At 39.1% G+C, this 17074-nt stretch overlaps 1 protein-coding gene across 1 annotated transcript in view; it reads right to left on the reverse strand.

The window, feature by feature from the left end:
* Positions 1-13534, reverse strand: part of AGTR1 (angiotensin II receptor type 1) — a 50963-nt gene extending 37429 nt beyond the window's left edge. The window contains exons 1-2 of the mRNA XM_065942456.1: positions 13265-13534; positions 3627-3711 (exon numbers count right to left, since the gene is read on the reverse strand). The gene's annotated coding sequence lies outside the window, so the exon portion shown is untranslated. The remainder of the gene's footprint in view (positions 1-3626; positions 3712-13264) is intronic.
* Between the last annotated feature and the right edge of the window lie 3540 nt (positions 13535-17074).

The raw sequence follows: 17074 nt of genomic DNA on the forward strand, positions 1-17074 counted from the left end.
TGAGCTTTTTTAATTATTAAAAATATTAATGGTAATCCAGTTTAAATTAGAATCTCCTATATAGTTGTATGCTGTGCATATCTAGCTATATTATCTAAACCTAGGATGAATGTTACTGTGAATAAACTATATGGATAATAGGCTATTTACAGTAAACCTGTTATTCTATAAAGAAAAGCTATTTTTTGGTTTATTAAAAAAAACCAAAAACTCCACAGTCGGCTAACCGTTACTCTGCCTTTTTTTCATTGGTAAGATTTGGATTCATATTTAACAATTCAAAACTGGACCTACCCTCTATTACTTATGCTTTCACTGAAAAATGATGCTATTAAATGTGTAGAGGAATATTGGCTGAGTAGTTATGTCTTTTTCATAGTTTTTTGTATAGCTATTTCAAATCCTTGATGCTTCAATGACTCAAAGATAAATTTGTTTTTAATTTCTTACCTTATGTAACATATAACCATTAGTCCAGGAGCCAAATTTAATTGAACTACTAGATATAAGTGACTGGAAAATAATTGAAACTGATTTTAAATGATGGGATCACAGTAGAGGAACAATGGTGAATAAGAAGTTTAAGTCTACGCTGTAGAGGGGGTGATTATATTAACTAAAATTATAAACAAGCTATTATTCTTTGTTATACAATTAGCTGGAAATCCAGAGACTGTTAATATATTACACATTTCCATAAATGATATGGAAATAAATGATCTAATAGTTATTTTGTTTGATTCTTCAGTTGCTTAAAAAAATGAAGCTTTAGTAAAGTCGGTATGATTGAGACCCATCTATCATTGTAGGAAAAATAAAATCTTACAGAATATAAAGAACAAAGAAAAAATACTGGCCTTTAAAAATGATCCGACATCTTTTCTAGTTTTGCTTACTTGGAGATGTCAGTGATTCAGTAAAAAAGCTAACAGCCATATATTAGGTCAACATAACTACGTGTACAACTTTTCACAATTTTTAAGGAAACAAAGCCCTCTAATTTTGTAAGAATACATAAAATATTTAAATAAACATTTAAGCAAAACATTTAATTCCACATATCTTAATATGCAAATAAATAGGAAAGAGAAAAGGGGCTTGTGAGAGCCATACACCAGATAACCTACATCTAAGAAAATTAGCATTTAAAAAATATTTTAAAATTTCCAAAGACATATAAAAGAGCCCAAAACTTTCTTACCAAGTAGCAATGAAAGTCTGCTGCATTATTAATAATTTTGTTATAATAGCACTGTCTAGTAGAACTTTCCATAATGATAGAAAGGTTCTATATCTGTGCTATTCAGCGCAGTAGCCACTACCTACATGGGTCTATTGAGAACTTGAAATGTGGCTAGGATCACTGAGGATCTCAGTTTTTAAACGCATTTATAATTAATGTAAACAGCTACATGGGGCAGATGATTACCATCGATTTTAAGCCCCTGAATATTTTTATTCTTTTATATGTATTACCCACGTTTTCCCATTTATCATAAGTAGGTTTCAGTATTTTTGTTTCTACAATATAAAGCAAGCTCTGAAATGCTGTTTACACATTACTGGTTGAAATCAATAAAAGATCAAAGTTCTGTAGTTGTAAGTTGATGAAAGTTTTAAAGTGACAATACAAAGTTCAGAAGGCCCTCGGAAAACACTTTTTGTATTTCAGTATAATGACCATGGTTGGGACCGGGCTTGGAGATTCTTCCAAAGGCAAAGTTGCTACTTAGTGAAAGAATTGTATGATGTTAGTTCTTCAGTGGAAAGTAACTTATTAGAATTAAGCATGTTTTTGCTCATTCATCTGAAACTTAAAGGTCTAAAACCGTTTAACATTGTACAGGATGTTTTTGTTCAGTGTTTTCTTATTTGTAAGCAAAATGTCATAGTTATTTGGAAAGTTTTACTACAGACGTGTGAATGTTAATCAGAAACTTAGGGGCTTCCAAAGTACAGGAGGAGAGGCTGATCTAAGGACCATTTCCAGGAGGAACCCCCCTGCGTTATTATCCTGATTCTTCTGCTTTAAGGCTGAGGGGGTGAATATGTAAAGAGCTACTTCTCTCCAGTACTCTTAGGATGTAAAAGAAAGCTTCTAGTTTTTGTATCTTCCTAACTGGAACATATATTTTAATATATTTTCCCAGAGCTGGATTTTTGCTAAAAATGTGCATAGCCCAGCTTCTGAAATTTCAACTACACCTAATAAAAAAAACCCCGAAAGATTTCCAGCGGCAGAACTCTGCAGAACGTTTCTATTTTTGTCTTCCAAGATTAAAGCAGTCCTAAATAGTTTTCTAACACCACTGCGACTGCCTTCCAGCAAGTGTTTCCTACTTGTCAATCAAAAAGACTAGTTACCTCTAACATATGTCTGCCTACCCACCACCCATCTTATCTACCTTCTACTTTGATAAAATCCAGCCATGACACATTCAGAAAGGGACAAACTACTCTTTTCATTTTCCTTGGAGGAACTAGGGAACGTCTCTCCTGTTAATTTGGGAAGCTGAGGATTTGTTCTTTGAGCTGAGTTTATGTCAGGAGGAAAAAATCCTGCCAGCTGGGTAAATCAAGGAGCCTTTCTATGAAAACCATCGTACGGCCTGTTGATAGGAGCCGACAGAGCACCCCCAGCTGCTCTCTGAGGTTCTGGGGGGAATGCCCGCGGTGTGACTCCACGGGGCAGACGTCTACCAGGGCTTAAACTGCTCGGGAGTTAAAGGGTGCCGCTGCGCCCAGTTTCAGAGACCCTTCCCCTATTCCTTATAGGAGTAAGGGAGACTTTTGTAAGAAGGAAGCTCTGAGACATTCGGGTTTTCCGAACGTGAACGGGTGGTTTCAGGGTTTATAGTCTTTAGACATATGCCTCGGGAAGTGAGATCTTGGGATCACAGAGCCCCGGGGGCCCATGTGGTGGCTGATGAGAGAGCACGGTCATTTCCCTCCTAAAGCCCGACATCGCACAGAAAGCGCTGCTCAGAACAGCCACCTAGACCGCGAGGAGACCCCTGCCAAGGGGCTGCGAATCTGTCACATGGCTTACCATCAGTACAGGAACATCTTGGTGATTCCGACACTGCTGCTGCTGCTGCTAGGTCACCTCAGTCCTGTCTGACTCTGTGACCCCTTAGACGGCAGCCCACCAGGCTCCCCCGTCCCTGGGATTCTCCAGGCAAGAGCACTGGAGTGGGGTGCCGTTGCCTTCTCCGATTCTGACACTGTTTATACTTAAAATCATGTTGGGGGGACTTCCCTGGTGGTCCAGTGGTTAAGACCTCCCCTTCCGTTGCAGAGGATACAGGCTCAATCCCTGGTCGGGGAGAGGAGATCCCACATCCCTTGGAAAAGCCAAAACATGAAATGGAAGCAATCTTGTAACAAATTCAATGAAGACTTTAAAAATGGTCCACATGAAAAAGATCTTAAAAAAATAAATTTATATTATTAACAATATGTATGCTCTTTATATATTGGAAGGCATGGGCTAAGAATGCCATTCTTGTCTACGGCCTCTGTTTCCACCACCTGACAGTAGTCTGTGTGGCTTTCTGGGCTACCTTCACTGCTGCCACATTAGAGAAAATTACTGAGATCCAATGTTACAGGTGCAAGACGTTTACCTGGATGCGGACCTTCTGGGATGACTTCAGTGCCTTAGTCAGATAAAACCTCAGTCATTGTAGATCAGCTTATCATGTGTCAAATCTGGAAAGAAAGAAAAAAAGAAAGATTAAGTGATTCACTATCAAAGGTCAGATTTTTATTTTCTAATTTATAAAATGAACATTAACACTACATCTTAAGAATGTTTTTGAATGGAATGAAGCCATCTGTCAACATCAAGAACATATTTTTCCTTATACAGACTTAGCTCTGCTGGGTGACTATCTGTCAAGGGACCTCGTCCTTGTCCTGATTATAGTCAGCATCTTCCCTCACACCCTGGTAGATGAAGGCTAGAGAAGGAGAAAAAGAGTTTTGGGGTCAACAATAATGCAATTTCTTAGGCATTTCTGTAGGTATAACTACTAAATATAAGAAACATCCTTATAGATTAGATTTTTACTTGTGAGTTAGCAAACTTTGATATATGATTATTAGAGTATAATTACTATACAATGTCCTGTTAGTTTCTGCTGTACAATGGAGTGAGTAATTTATTTGTACACATATATCCCCCTCACTCTTGGACCTCCTCCTCACCACCCCCGGCTCCATCCGACCCATCCAGGTCACCACAGAACAATGAGCTGAGTGCCCCATGCTTTATAGCATGGTGGTGTGATTCTGTTTTACACATGGTAGGTAGTGTGATGTATAATTCTTTGCATATAAAGCTTATACAAGTGTTGTTGTGTCATAATTTTGAAAAGAAATCTCTTTAAAAGTTTTTTTTTCTGTTTTAATTTTTCATAGAAGTAATATATATACAGGGTACAAGTGCCTAGTTATGGAAATGTATAAAGTAAAGGTACACATCTCTTAATTCTCTAATTGTCTCTCCAGATCTACTTCCCAGAGATACATACTGCTAATAGTTTTTTATGTACCTTTTAGAACTTTTAAAAAAGTGCACCCATGCATATAAATGTGTATATCCATAGTTTCTCATTTTATGCATTATATGTTCTGTACTTTGCTTTCCTTTAAAAAAAAGAACAGTCATATCGCTCGCAGAACTTTCTACATCAGATACACAAATCTATCTCACTCATTTTGATAGCTACATAGTATTCTATTCACTGCACTTAAATATGATAATTGATATAATCAGCCCCTATCGTGGGCTTTGGGGGCTTTCCAGGTGGCTCAGAGGTAAAGAATTTGCTTGCCAATGCAGAAGACGCAGGAAACACAGGTTCAGTCTCTGGGTCAGGAAGATCCCCTGGAGGAGGAAATGGCAACCCACTCCAGTATTCTTGCCTGGGAAATCCCATGGACAGAGGAGCCTGGTTGGCTACAGTCCATGAGGTTGCCGAGTCAGACATGACTAAGTGACTCAGCACACATCATGGGCCTTAAGGTTTTTTTTTTTTTCTATTTCCCTTTTCTGGATGTAAAAAAAGTCTCAATGATCATATTTATACATATGCATTTTTATACTTATATGATTATACTGGTAGAATAAATTCCAAACATAATTGTTGATACAGATTGTTTATACACTCTAGGTTTTTGGAAGATACTTACAAAATGTCCTCTATAATGGCTATATGTATTTAAGATACCAAAAATCTGACTTGTATAAGATTTTACATTTTTTTCTCAGTCTGATAAGTGAAAAATAAATATTTGTTTTGGCTTACAATTTTTTGGTTATGAATGAGGTTGAGCTTCTTTTTGTTTTTTATCTTTTGCAGTTATTTTTCTACTAGTTTGCCTATTTATGGCCTTCACTCATTTTTTCACTGGGTTCATTGTTTCTCATTTTAAAAAGTTCATGTTGAAAATTGGCATTTTACATGTAATGTGTGGCAAATACCTTTCCTAAGTTCCTGTTTATCTTTTGTGTTTGTTTCTGCTGCTTTTTACTACACAACCATTTAATTTTTTTTATGTAGCCAAATTCATCAACATTTTTCATTATGGTTTGGGGATTTTTTTAAGTAAGTTAATGAATTATTCAAAAAGACTGTGTAGAGGTTTCTTTTTTTTTTTCCCTAGCAAGAACGTACACAAGTTTTACTATCACATTGTGGTACAGGAGAATTTTGGCATTAGAAGAATATATTTTTAACTTATTTTTTGGTGGTTTTGTTGTCATAGCAAAAATTTTCCCATGAGATGTTTTTTCCTATAAAATGCCACTCTTGTGTAAAATCTGTGAACTCTTATAGGGCTCTAGTGTACCTTAGGGGGAAAAATGGAGACAGGGTTGACTTGCCAGGATCATTCTCCAGAGGGTTAATAGTGGTCATCTATGATCTGAAATCTAGAGTGAGTTGGAAGGAAAGGAAAAGAAAGTCCAAGATAAACAGAAGTATGAGCAGAGGCTCATGATAGGAAAGTCCGAAAGTACATGCCGAAAAAGGGGAAGAAAAGTCACCTTTGATCTTAGCCTTGATCTTAATAATCCTCAAAGCTTTAACGATTTGTTATATATTTTGCCTAGTGTTTCTTATCTGTTCTGCAAATATGTAGGCATTTAAAAAACCTCTAAGTGAGTCTGCTCTCAAATCAGTGCTAGTGTAACTAAACTATTTTCATTAGAACACCAATGACCCAAATAAGAAATTAATGGCACCTTGACAAGAATCTATCAAAGACACACACACACACACACACACACACACTCTCTCATTGGATTTATGTTTTACACACTAATGTATTCACTTGTGATTATCTTCCCTTGTCACTAGGTATTTTAAAATATATACATATAAAATACACAATGACTGTATAATATTTCATCATATGGCTTAATGTAATGGGAATTTAAAAGAATAGATTTGTATTTCTTGCAAAAATCCACTCTGTTAACCCAGTAGATCAAATGCTAGAACACAGTCAGGAAATTATTACATAGGAATCACATCAGATTATTTTCCATTCCTGATAAAGTGGCAGCAATTAACTGTGTGAAGGTTAAGTGCTGGAAGACATCATGGTACAATGTATTTTATGTGACATGACATCATGTGAATGAATGGAAGGAGAAATAGATGATGAAAGCTGGGTTAATGGAACGTTCTTGTTCTAGCAGCATACCACATAATTTACAAGTATGTAAGATGCATCTGAACTGTATAGCAAGAAGAGTTTGGGTCCAAAAGTGAAGAAAAGCACATATGATGATAAAATTATAAATGGATGAAGTTTAGAAGAAATGCTGTGAGTTTTTATTTTTTTCCCCCAGTTTATTTAGGAAAAAAACCCTAGTGTTGATTAAATTCAGCCACACTCACAACTATTTGGGGCTAGTGAGGCGAGCAGGACGGCAGAGAGTCACGGGAGGATCCCCGGCGCTTTGTCACTGATGAGCACCGAGAGGCTGCCTGCTAGTACGCAGGATGGCTCCTGGGCACAAGTTCCCTTCTGAGCCCGCGCCGCGAGGTTTCATGGCATCCCTGCGTTGATTTTTGCCCCCATCTGTAACTTACAAGTTAGACACTGTACTGTTAGTGCTGCCGAAAGTTCTAGATCTAAGCAGCTGGTGACATCCTGTCTCCCAAGGATGTCCCTTTATCACGGGGAAAATCGTGGCTGCTCAGTTCTGTTGACACACCCCTCCTCTGAAAAAGCACGATCACAGGGAGCCCAGACTCACCTCGGTCTTTTGACCCCCATCAATGAGCCCCTGTCAAAACAACAGACGTTTGACCCAATCCAACTGACAGCTCTCAGAGAGTCTATGTGCACTGGGAAAAATGTTTCAGAGACTCATCATTTGAGGAGTCACTGCCTTAAAATCAGGCACCCTTGTTTGCAGACTGACTGATTAGTATTGTATTCAACTAAAGTTTTAGAAATTCTGCTTATAGATAAATGTGTTTATATTAAAACTATGCTTATAGATAAATATGTGTTTATATTAAAAGCTGAAAAGTGATATATAATTTGAGTTGGAAAGATAAACAGCTTATATATGTAGGATATGGGTTGCTCAACTCAAGAACTTTTTTAAAAAGTTCATCAGAACACAAAGATAAAAAAGATAAATTTCAGGTAAGTTTTGGGAAAAGAGAGGTATCAAATCTTAAGTTTTAAATTATGAACTATCATGGTTTTCTTACTTGTTTCCCAACTAAAGAAGGAATTCCTAGAATTCCTCATTGTTAAAGTTAAAGGTAAGATGACAGGAAAATGTTATAGATCTTGCTTTTTTCTATGAGGAAAACAGAACTTGATTTCCAATTATAACTTTCCAATAATTATCCAATAATTAATAGATAATTAATTGGTCCAACAATTAATTGGTCTTAAAAAGCAGACAGCCTGATGCAGAGCAGACAGTGGGGGTGGCCACAAAGAGCACAGAATGAAAACTGTTCAAGTCCTGACTCTAGCAGTCGGCAAATCTGGGTAAGCTACTTACTGCATTATTACCCAGCATCCCGATCTATAAAATGCGGATGAGGCAGTGACTATTATATAGCGATGTTGTGAGGATTAAATAAAACACAGTATTGAAAGGCTGAATGTTGTTTGGCATGTTATATATGCTCAATAAATGTTAGTTTTGTTAAAAATGTTATTTTATTAAAAAGCCAAGAAAATAGCCTCTGGGTAATCATTTGAGCAAGCCAGAGGTATGGTCACTTGTGGTTTTCTAGCTTTAAAGTCTTTTGAATCATGTGAAGATCTTGCTAAAATGCAGATTCTGATTCAGTCGGTCCAGGTGAGGTCTGAGAGTCTGAATTTCTACTAAGCCGCCAAGTGATACTCATGATGCTAGTCTGGGGACCTTGACACCTGAGGTAATGTGGCGGTTCTCAGCAGGGAAGAAATGGGGAAAGGAGTAAAAGGGGAAGTGCAGACAAAAGGTACAGATTTAAAACACTTCCCAGGTGATTTTCATATGCTTGCCTTGCCTGCTCTTTGAAGCCTGAAGAACCACTGCTTTGATATTTCAACCTTTTATTCTTTTCATAGCTCTTTTTCTTATTCTTTACCTTTCCCTTGTCTTATTTTTTTTAATTTATTTATTTTAATTGGAGGTTCCTTGCTTTAGACTTAAAGCTTTAGATGTAAAGCAACTGTATTAATGCTTAGTTATTCCATTAGTAAGACTAAAGCAACATTTTTAAGTCATTTATTGTAATAGGAAAGGTTTCTAACATTTCTACAATATAAGGATCTGAAAATGTATTTAACGTTTTCCACCAATTAAGCCAAAATCAGACAAACAGGCAAGAAAGTGACTTTAATAACAGAATACAAGGTGGCAGTTGGGTGTGGTGCATACTATAGAAGGAGTTAAAACCCCACGGGGAAAGGCAAGTTGTGGTGGTTATTACGGAAGGGGCCAGAATCAAACATGTAACCGCATTAGACATTCCACTCGGTCTGAAAGGTAGAAAGAAGAGACGGTTGTTTTTAAATGACTTCCTACCCCAGAGGCACTGAGATGACAGGCGAGACCTATATCTAAATAGCTTGACCAACATCTCTCTAGGACAAAGACCATTTTAATACTCTGGTGTGTCCTCAGGGCCCAAGATCTGTCAGATCCATTGCATTCCCTCAGTAAATATCTTCTACTATTGTTGATATATTTTATACATATAATTCTTCCTTTTCCAAGTCAGATAAGAGGAGCTTTGATTAAAATAAGAAATAACTAAAGAAAACTTACAGAGGAAATGAGCAATCATTAACTTTCTTTAAAAGTACGGAATCATATCCATATAACTTTCATCATAGTATATTGTTACAATTATTCTATTAAAAAAGTACAGAACCAAATGTGTATTCTTCAGTATTCTTACTCTGAAGTTAATTTAACTATGTAGCCAAAGTACTTTAATTCATTGATCTAAATGAGATTTTAACATCATCTGATGAAGAACAAAGCAGCTTTGATTATATGAAGAGAACAAGAAATCCCATAAAACTTGACCCAAACTGAATGGCTATTAATGCTATGATTTTAAATATTAAGGACATGTAGAATTGGGACTTAGACTATGAAAAATAAAGCATACCTATTTCTTACCCATTTTTCCAATTTGTGTTAGAAAAGTAAATGGGCAACACAATTTAAAATATTCTTGACTATAGGAAGGAAAATCAAATGATAACTGGCAGATTCTAGACACTTACTTCATATATATATATATATGTGTGTGTATATATATATATATGTATATATATATATATACACACATACATTCTTTGTTAGTTAAATATTTTGAAAGAAATTTTGGTTTTCATCGTCAAGAAAATTTTTTCCCACAGTGATCATCTGCTATGAAGAGAAAGGATCAAAATCAGATAGGAAACTTTTAATGTTAATACAACCACAGCTAAGATTCACTTGTCACATTATGATTGTTCTAAACATATATTTTGTTTTCTAATTGTCAAGTTTGTCATTAAAGTAACCACCAAAAAAGCATCTGGCAAATGTATAACTCTTTAGAATTTTTTTTTTTTTTTGCTGTGATGTATTTTAGATATATTTTAGAGCTTTAATAGGATAATAGTAGTAATTTGCCAAATCATTTGCCTATTACCTTAAATCCGTACAGATACTTTTAGATAAGATGGCTTTGTATATTAAGCCGTTGAAAAGTTGATTTTTCGTAGCTGAAATTCATATTGTGATTAAAAATAAAAAATGTAAAGTGACAGCTAAATTTAGGTGGGAAATGGAACAAAATTTACTTTTGCTGGGGAAGCTTTAGTGTACTGTTTTAATAGACACTAAACTGTGTTATCCAGTGACTTCAGACAATTTTTTGAAAGAGAAAATTTATAATCATTTTGAAGAAAATGATAGTACTTCCCAGTAGTGATGGGTTAAGAAGCTGACTTTTCCAATCTGCTGGATAACACGGGTGGAAAGTGTTTGGTTACTTTTTTACATTTGGACACTTCATTATATTTTGTTGCTCTGCCTCTGTATTTGTTTATTGCCACAGTCTGTCTTCAAAACAGCTTTTTAATTTTTATAACACTTGGATGCACTTCAAACTTCTAAATAAAATTTTTAGCTTTTCAGCCTGCTCTTGAGAGACGCTGGCACTGCTCAGTCATGACTGAGCAGGAAAAGGAAGAAGTAAACTAGTGAGCTTGGGGCAGAAGCCCAGGAGCCCGCGTCAGGCAGCCAAAGCATCTAAGCGTGATGGGTCTGGATCTTGGTCCCTGTATCAAATTTGAAAACTTGAAAACAAAACACAGCAACTGTCAGTGGCATAAGAAGGACACTGTGACAGACAGATAAAACCACAGGAGGCGTGAATCGTGCATTTGAACTGTGAGTTTCAAACTCCTGTTTGAACGTGTGGATGTGTAACTCACTCGGTCGTGTCCAACTCTTTGAGACCCCTGGACTGTATGTAGCCCGCCAGGCTCCTCTGTCCACGGACTTCTCTATGCAAGAATACTGGAGTGAGTTGCCATGCCCTTCTCCAGGGGATCTACCCGACCCAGGGATCGAACCTAGGTCCCCTGCATAGCAGGCCGATTTTTTACTATTTCAGCTACCCGAGAAGCTCTCAACTATTTTACCTGGGCTTTGGGTAAGCAGCAAATTTTCTTTCATTATTTTTCATCTAGCACAGGACAAGAATTAGTCATAGTAACCACAGCAACAGTAATAAGCAGCAGCAGCCCCCAAATAACCCCAAATTATATACCAGCACACACACACAACTCTCACTCAAAGTAGGAAAAGAAAGAACAGAGACGAAACCTGAACAATTCACAAAGTCAGAGTCTGAGCACTACAGCAGGTAAAGGGGGGATAGCAGAGATTTCAGCTCCGAGCTTTTGGGATGCAGACCACTTCCAAAGCAAGAGCGACTGGAAGACACTTTATAAAACTTGTCTCCCTTTGGCTTCAGAGGAAGAAAACCAGCTTTCTTTCGGGTTGGATGATGGGACAGTTGATTCAGTTTAAGATCAAAGAAGAACTGAGCCAGAAATCGAGGCCTCATGATGGACACAAAAAACAAGGAAATTAGGAAGAAAAAAGGAGGGGGTGCAATAGAGTAGATAATGGACTAGATACTACTAATCATGAAAACTTTAGCAAAGTGTTGAGATCCAGCAACTTGGGGCCACTCCCTGGGCCTTAAGCCAGGGTGTAGAAACTGCCAACTGTGATCTAGGGGTGGACACTTGGACCTAATGATTTTCCAGAGCAGATAATCTACCAGGAGAGCTCTTTAGACAGTTTTGAGGAGCAGAAACAGGAGCTAAAAGGGTAATTATTTTAGACTTTATTTTTCAAAGCAATAGCTAGGAAACAAAAGGAATCAGGAGTTTTGTCACTAGAGGGACCTGAGGTACGAGCTGTGAGAAAACTCTAACAGCACATGGTCAGTTATGTGGAAGTCTCCATTCCCAGCTCTCTGCTTCCTCGGCCCTGCACTATCTTCCAGATGGGTGTTGGAACCCATCACAGTCTCCAGAGAGCTTATCCCTGTGGTGGGGCCTTGAGAGCTAGGAAGACCCGAGCCGGCAACAAGGGAAACAGGCAGTTTCCTCTTTAAAGAAAACGTATAAAGGTGTTACAGCTTATGCCAAGGAGACTAAACCTTGGAGACCCAAGGTGGTGTAACTACCAAGAGAATCATATTGGGGATGACAGCAACTTGAAGAGGAGACAGAGGTTGCTCAAAAAAGTCATAAAACAGAGCAGCAGGGGGCCAGATTTCCTCCCTGCCTCATTGTTACTCTCTTCCAGGAAAGAAACTAGAAGTACCCAGGTGGGAAATGTGATCCCAAGGGAAAGTGAACACCCAAACTTTCACCGAGAAGAGAGGGCTCCAGAGGGCCACTCTTGGGTGTGTGATTATTAATCAAACCATCAGCAAAGAAAGATCAGGTTAAGAGGCCCGCGATGTGCTCAGTAACTCAGGGCAGGAGACTCTTCTGCAAGGAGACAAAGCGAATGGCACTGTGGATAGATCGGGCTGGACATTTAGGAGAACTGGAGAATGGGGTGCTAGGTAGAGGGGTGTATGAAGGGAAGGCGTCAGCAAGAGGCTCTGCTCGGTCTTGGAAGCAGAAGAATTTCTCCTAAAATCCCCCTCAGTGACAAACGTGCTCTGGCCAGGGTTGTGGGGATTGGCGTGTGTGAGAAGCCCCGTTTTCCTGCTCCCCAGTTAATTCGAGGAGGACTCAGCATCCCAGGCCGAGGACCCAGCGTTATCATTTGTAAAGACGGGTGGTGGGGAGGTGCGCCTTGCTGGTGCCTGGCCGGCCTGGTTAGCAGAACGTGGGGACAATCAAGTGCGCCTTTAAACTTTTAAAGGGACCCCCGCCTCGGAGTCACACGCTCAGATCACAGTCTAAAGACGTGAGTTAGCCAAAAGCCTCGGGAAGAAAGTTTGCTTGGTTGCATCCCATCTCTGCAGATTGCTCACTTGAGCTCGGCAGAGTGGTCAGATCAGAAGGAAACGCCTGGGGCATGCGGGAAACAAGATCAGCTGGCGTCTTCCCACGCCTGATTTGGGGCAGGTCCCCCACCGCCCAGGGGCGCCGGCGGGAGCTTAGCTCGCCCTCGGCACCGTCCCGGAGCCTCCCGGCCCCGCGCCCGCAGCTGACACCGCGCCCCGGCCCCCAGGCTGCGGGCGGCCCGCGCACTCACCGCGCTCACTGGGGCGCTGGGCCGGCGTCGGGCGGGCCGGCGGCGCCGCTCCAGGGTGTGCGCGCCCGCCGGGGTCCGCTTGGGGGCCTCCGCCTGGATCGCCGCCGCGGTGGGCAGAGCTGCTGGGCGCGCAGTCGCCTCGGGCCCTGGGCTGCCCGGCGCTGGAACCGTCCTCGCGGAGGCAGCTCCACATTTATAGCGAGGGGCGTTGCTGCTTCCAGGGCTCCAGGGGCGAGGCTGTGTTTGCACGCTCGCCTCCTCCGCCCCGCCCGGGAGACCCTCGCGGCCCAACCCCCTTTCCGCTCCAGATGCTGCCGGAAGCGGGATGATGCCACAGTCATCCCCGATGTCACTTAACTAGATCTGCGAGTACCTGGCGCTGGACCCGCATCGGCGAGGGAGCGGAGGACGGGGAGAGAGCCGAGGGTGCGGGACCAGCCATTTACACCGAGATCCGGCTACTCCACCTTCTTCTTTTTGAACTTGCCCGGTGTTCATCGCAGCAATAGCCAGGGCATGCAAGCAGCCTAGATGCCCATCAGCAGACAATGGATAAACTTGGGAAACTTTTAAGGATGAGTTAGGGAACTTCTTTCTCTTCCCTGGATGTAGCTCGAACTTTGATAATACCACTGTTGATCAAAGATCGCTGCCACAGACTGTAATCTCAGAGTTGCTGCAAAGTGCAAGGGTGGACATTCGTTTCCTTCTATTGGGGTATGCTGTTGGAGTTACATTTTTTAAAATGTAAAAACTTAAAAGAACAAAATATGACTAAATATTTAAGGAATAATTAATATAAATTCTTTCTCAATTCTTCCGAAGAAGATGGTCACTTTGCAACTCACACTGAGGTCAGTATCACCCTTATACCAAAACAAGACGAGACATGAGGAGAAAATCGCCCTGATGAATGTGGATAAAAATCCTCAGTGAAATATTAGCAAATAGATCTAGTAACATATTAAAAGGATTATACACCATGACCAAGTGAGATTTATCCCAGAAATGCAAGGTTAATTTATCAAAAATCAATTATTGTAATATGCCATGCCAACAGAATAAAGGACAAAAACCACAAGATAATCTTAGTAAGTTAGAAAGCATTTGACAAAATAACACTTTTTATGATAAAATCATTCAGCAAACTACAATAGAAAGGAATTTCTTCAAACTATGGAATCTATCTGTGGAAACTCACTAACATCATACTCGATGTTGAAAAATAATGTTTTTGCATCCAAGATCAGGAAAAAGACAAAGTTCTTTGCTTTCCAGATATCTATCAAACATTGTTCTAGAGGTTCTAGCTAGGGCAATTAGGCAAGATAAACAAATGGAAGGCATCCAGATTAGAAAGGAAATGAAACAATTTTTATGTGAAGATAGCATGGTCTTGTATTTAGAAAATCCTAAGGAATCAATTAAAAAACTGTTAGTGCTAATAAACAAGTTCAGAAAGGCTTCATGATACAAGAGCAGTATACAAGATCAGTTGTATTTCTGTATGTCAGCAATAAGCAATCAAAAAATACAGTTAAGGAAAAACTGCATTCACCATAGATCAAAAATACTAAACTTTTTAGGAATAAATTTAATAAAAGGATGCAAAAGTTGTACTCTTAAAACAGAAAATGTTGTTGAAAGAAATTAAATTAGACCTAAATAAATGAAATGACATTCCAGGTTCATGGGTTGGAAGACTTAGTATTGTTAAAATAGCAATAACCTCCAAGTGATGTACAGAGTAAACACTACTGTATCAAAATCTGAACAAGTTGTCTTTGAAGAGATTAACAGGGTGATCCTAAAATTTTGGAAAGCATAAGGGACTCAGAATAGTCAAAATAATCTTGAGAATGCACAAAGTTGGAGGACTATAACTTGTCTCATAATATCAGACATTTGGAATCATTTATCCTAAGACTTTTTGTAGAAAAGTCAATAGTATGTGACAAATTCCAGAGTTTGTGAGTGATATCAGGAAATGTTCCTGTGATTATTATTTTAAGAATCAGGGGAGCTTTATGTTTTTCAAATGTATTTAGTGTTATAAATCATTAACCATAGTCACACCTATACTAAATTCCACCTTGATTTTAGAAATGATCATAGTTTTGAGAACTGGAAGTTTGTTACAGAGTCAGTTGTTTTGGGTGAAACTTCTCAAAAGGGTGGGGTTGACTCGCTGGAATGTTATATCATCAGACACAAGCAGATGAAAAGGAGAAGATGCCAAGAAATTAATGGGATCATTATTACTGTGCTGAATCAGCTGGGAAATAGCACGGGTTAAACACCCAACACTCGAGCCGAACCCAGCTTTGCTGCTTGTTAACCTCGTACACAAGTTTACGCTCTGATGTGGATTTTTAAACTATATAGAGTAAGAATGTTCTTGAAACTCTGGTTAGGATTAAGAGAAAGTGTGCATATAAAAGCTTCAGATTCTGTGCCTGGTGCCCAGTAAAGTGCTTAATAAGCTGGCGTCATTTTCAGTGAGTAACCGGCTGTTGTCCATGCCCGTCAGGACTGTACTGATGCATTTTTGATGCTCTGAAAAAGAGAGAAACCTCTTGATATCCTTCTGATGATTAAATTTGTTTCTGGTATTTAAAATTTGAAATTTTGCATAAATGAAATCTTCTCATACAGTGGACGAAGGAGTAGGCTTTTTCCCTCTTTCTTCTCTGTCTATGCCATGTGAGGCAGAATCAGTGAATCAGCGTGAGGCTGGAAGTGGGAACACAGAAGGAAAGGGCGGTGGGCTGTTGAAATGCGAGGTGAGAAGAAGCAGAATGCAGAGCCTCACTGCTGCTGAGGCCAGAGCTGGCTCATGGCAGATGACAGGTCTTTCAAGGAAGGCTCCGTTTGGAGTAAAAACGCAACAGGACATGGAAAAAGTGCTGTGCCCAATAAACATGAAAAGGGTTTGCTCTTCAAAGTAATAAAAGTGAAATTTAAAGCAAGACGCTGCAGTTTTTCACCTATAAAAACATGAGAGATTAAAGAAAAAAGATAACACCAGAATTCAATTTTTACAAGGTAGTAGCTTAGTTGGTACTCTCAGAAGTATAATGTATATTACATATATATATTATATATATACACACACACACACATATATACATCTGTGTACATATGTGTATATATATATATACACACATATACATGTGTGTATGTATGTATATATATGTACACACATATACATGTGTGTATGTACGTGTATATACACACACATATATACATGTGTGTACGTATGTGCATATACACACACACACACACACATATATATACAATGCTGTAGGATTGTTGCATGGGCTTCCCTAGTGGCTCAGACAGTAAAGAATCTGCCTGCAATGCAAGAGACTGGGTTCTATCCCCCGGTTTGATCCCTGGTTTGGGAAGATCCCCTGGAGAAGGAAATGGCAACCCACTCCAGTATTGTTGCCTGGAGAATCCCATGGATAGAGGAGCCTGGCGGGCTACAGCCCATGGGTTTGCAAAGAGTTGGGCATGAATGAAGTGACTTTGCATGCTTGCATGCATCCAAATTAAGTAAAACACACACCCACACATATACACACATATACATATACACATGCATATGCATGGGAAAAAAATCAACGTATAGTCACTAAAATATGTACAGTGGTTTATTCTGAATGAAGAATGCAGTAATTATGGATGCTTTAAAATTGTATTTTCTTTGTATGTTTGTCTATATTGCTCAAATTTTATATTACAATTAAATTACCATAAAAAAGTTAGTAGAATGAACAATAAGGCAGGGAGCTTAGCACAGGGACT

The sequence above is a fragment of the Muntiacus reevesi genome, chromosome 8, assembly GCF_963930625.1.
Source record: "Muntiacus reevesi chromosome 8, mMunRee1.1, whole genome shotgun sequence".
NCBI lineage: Eukaryota > Metazoa > Chordata > Mammalia > Artiodactyla > Cervidae > Muntiacus > Muntiacus reevesi.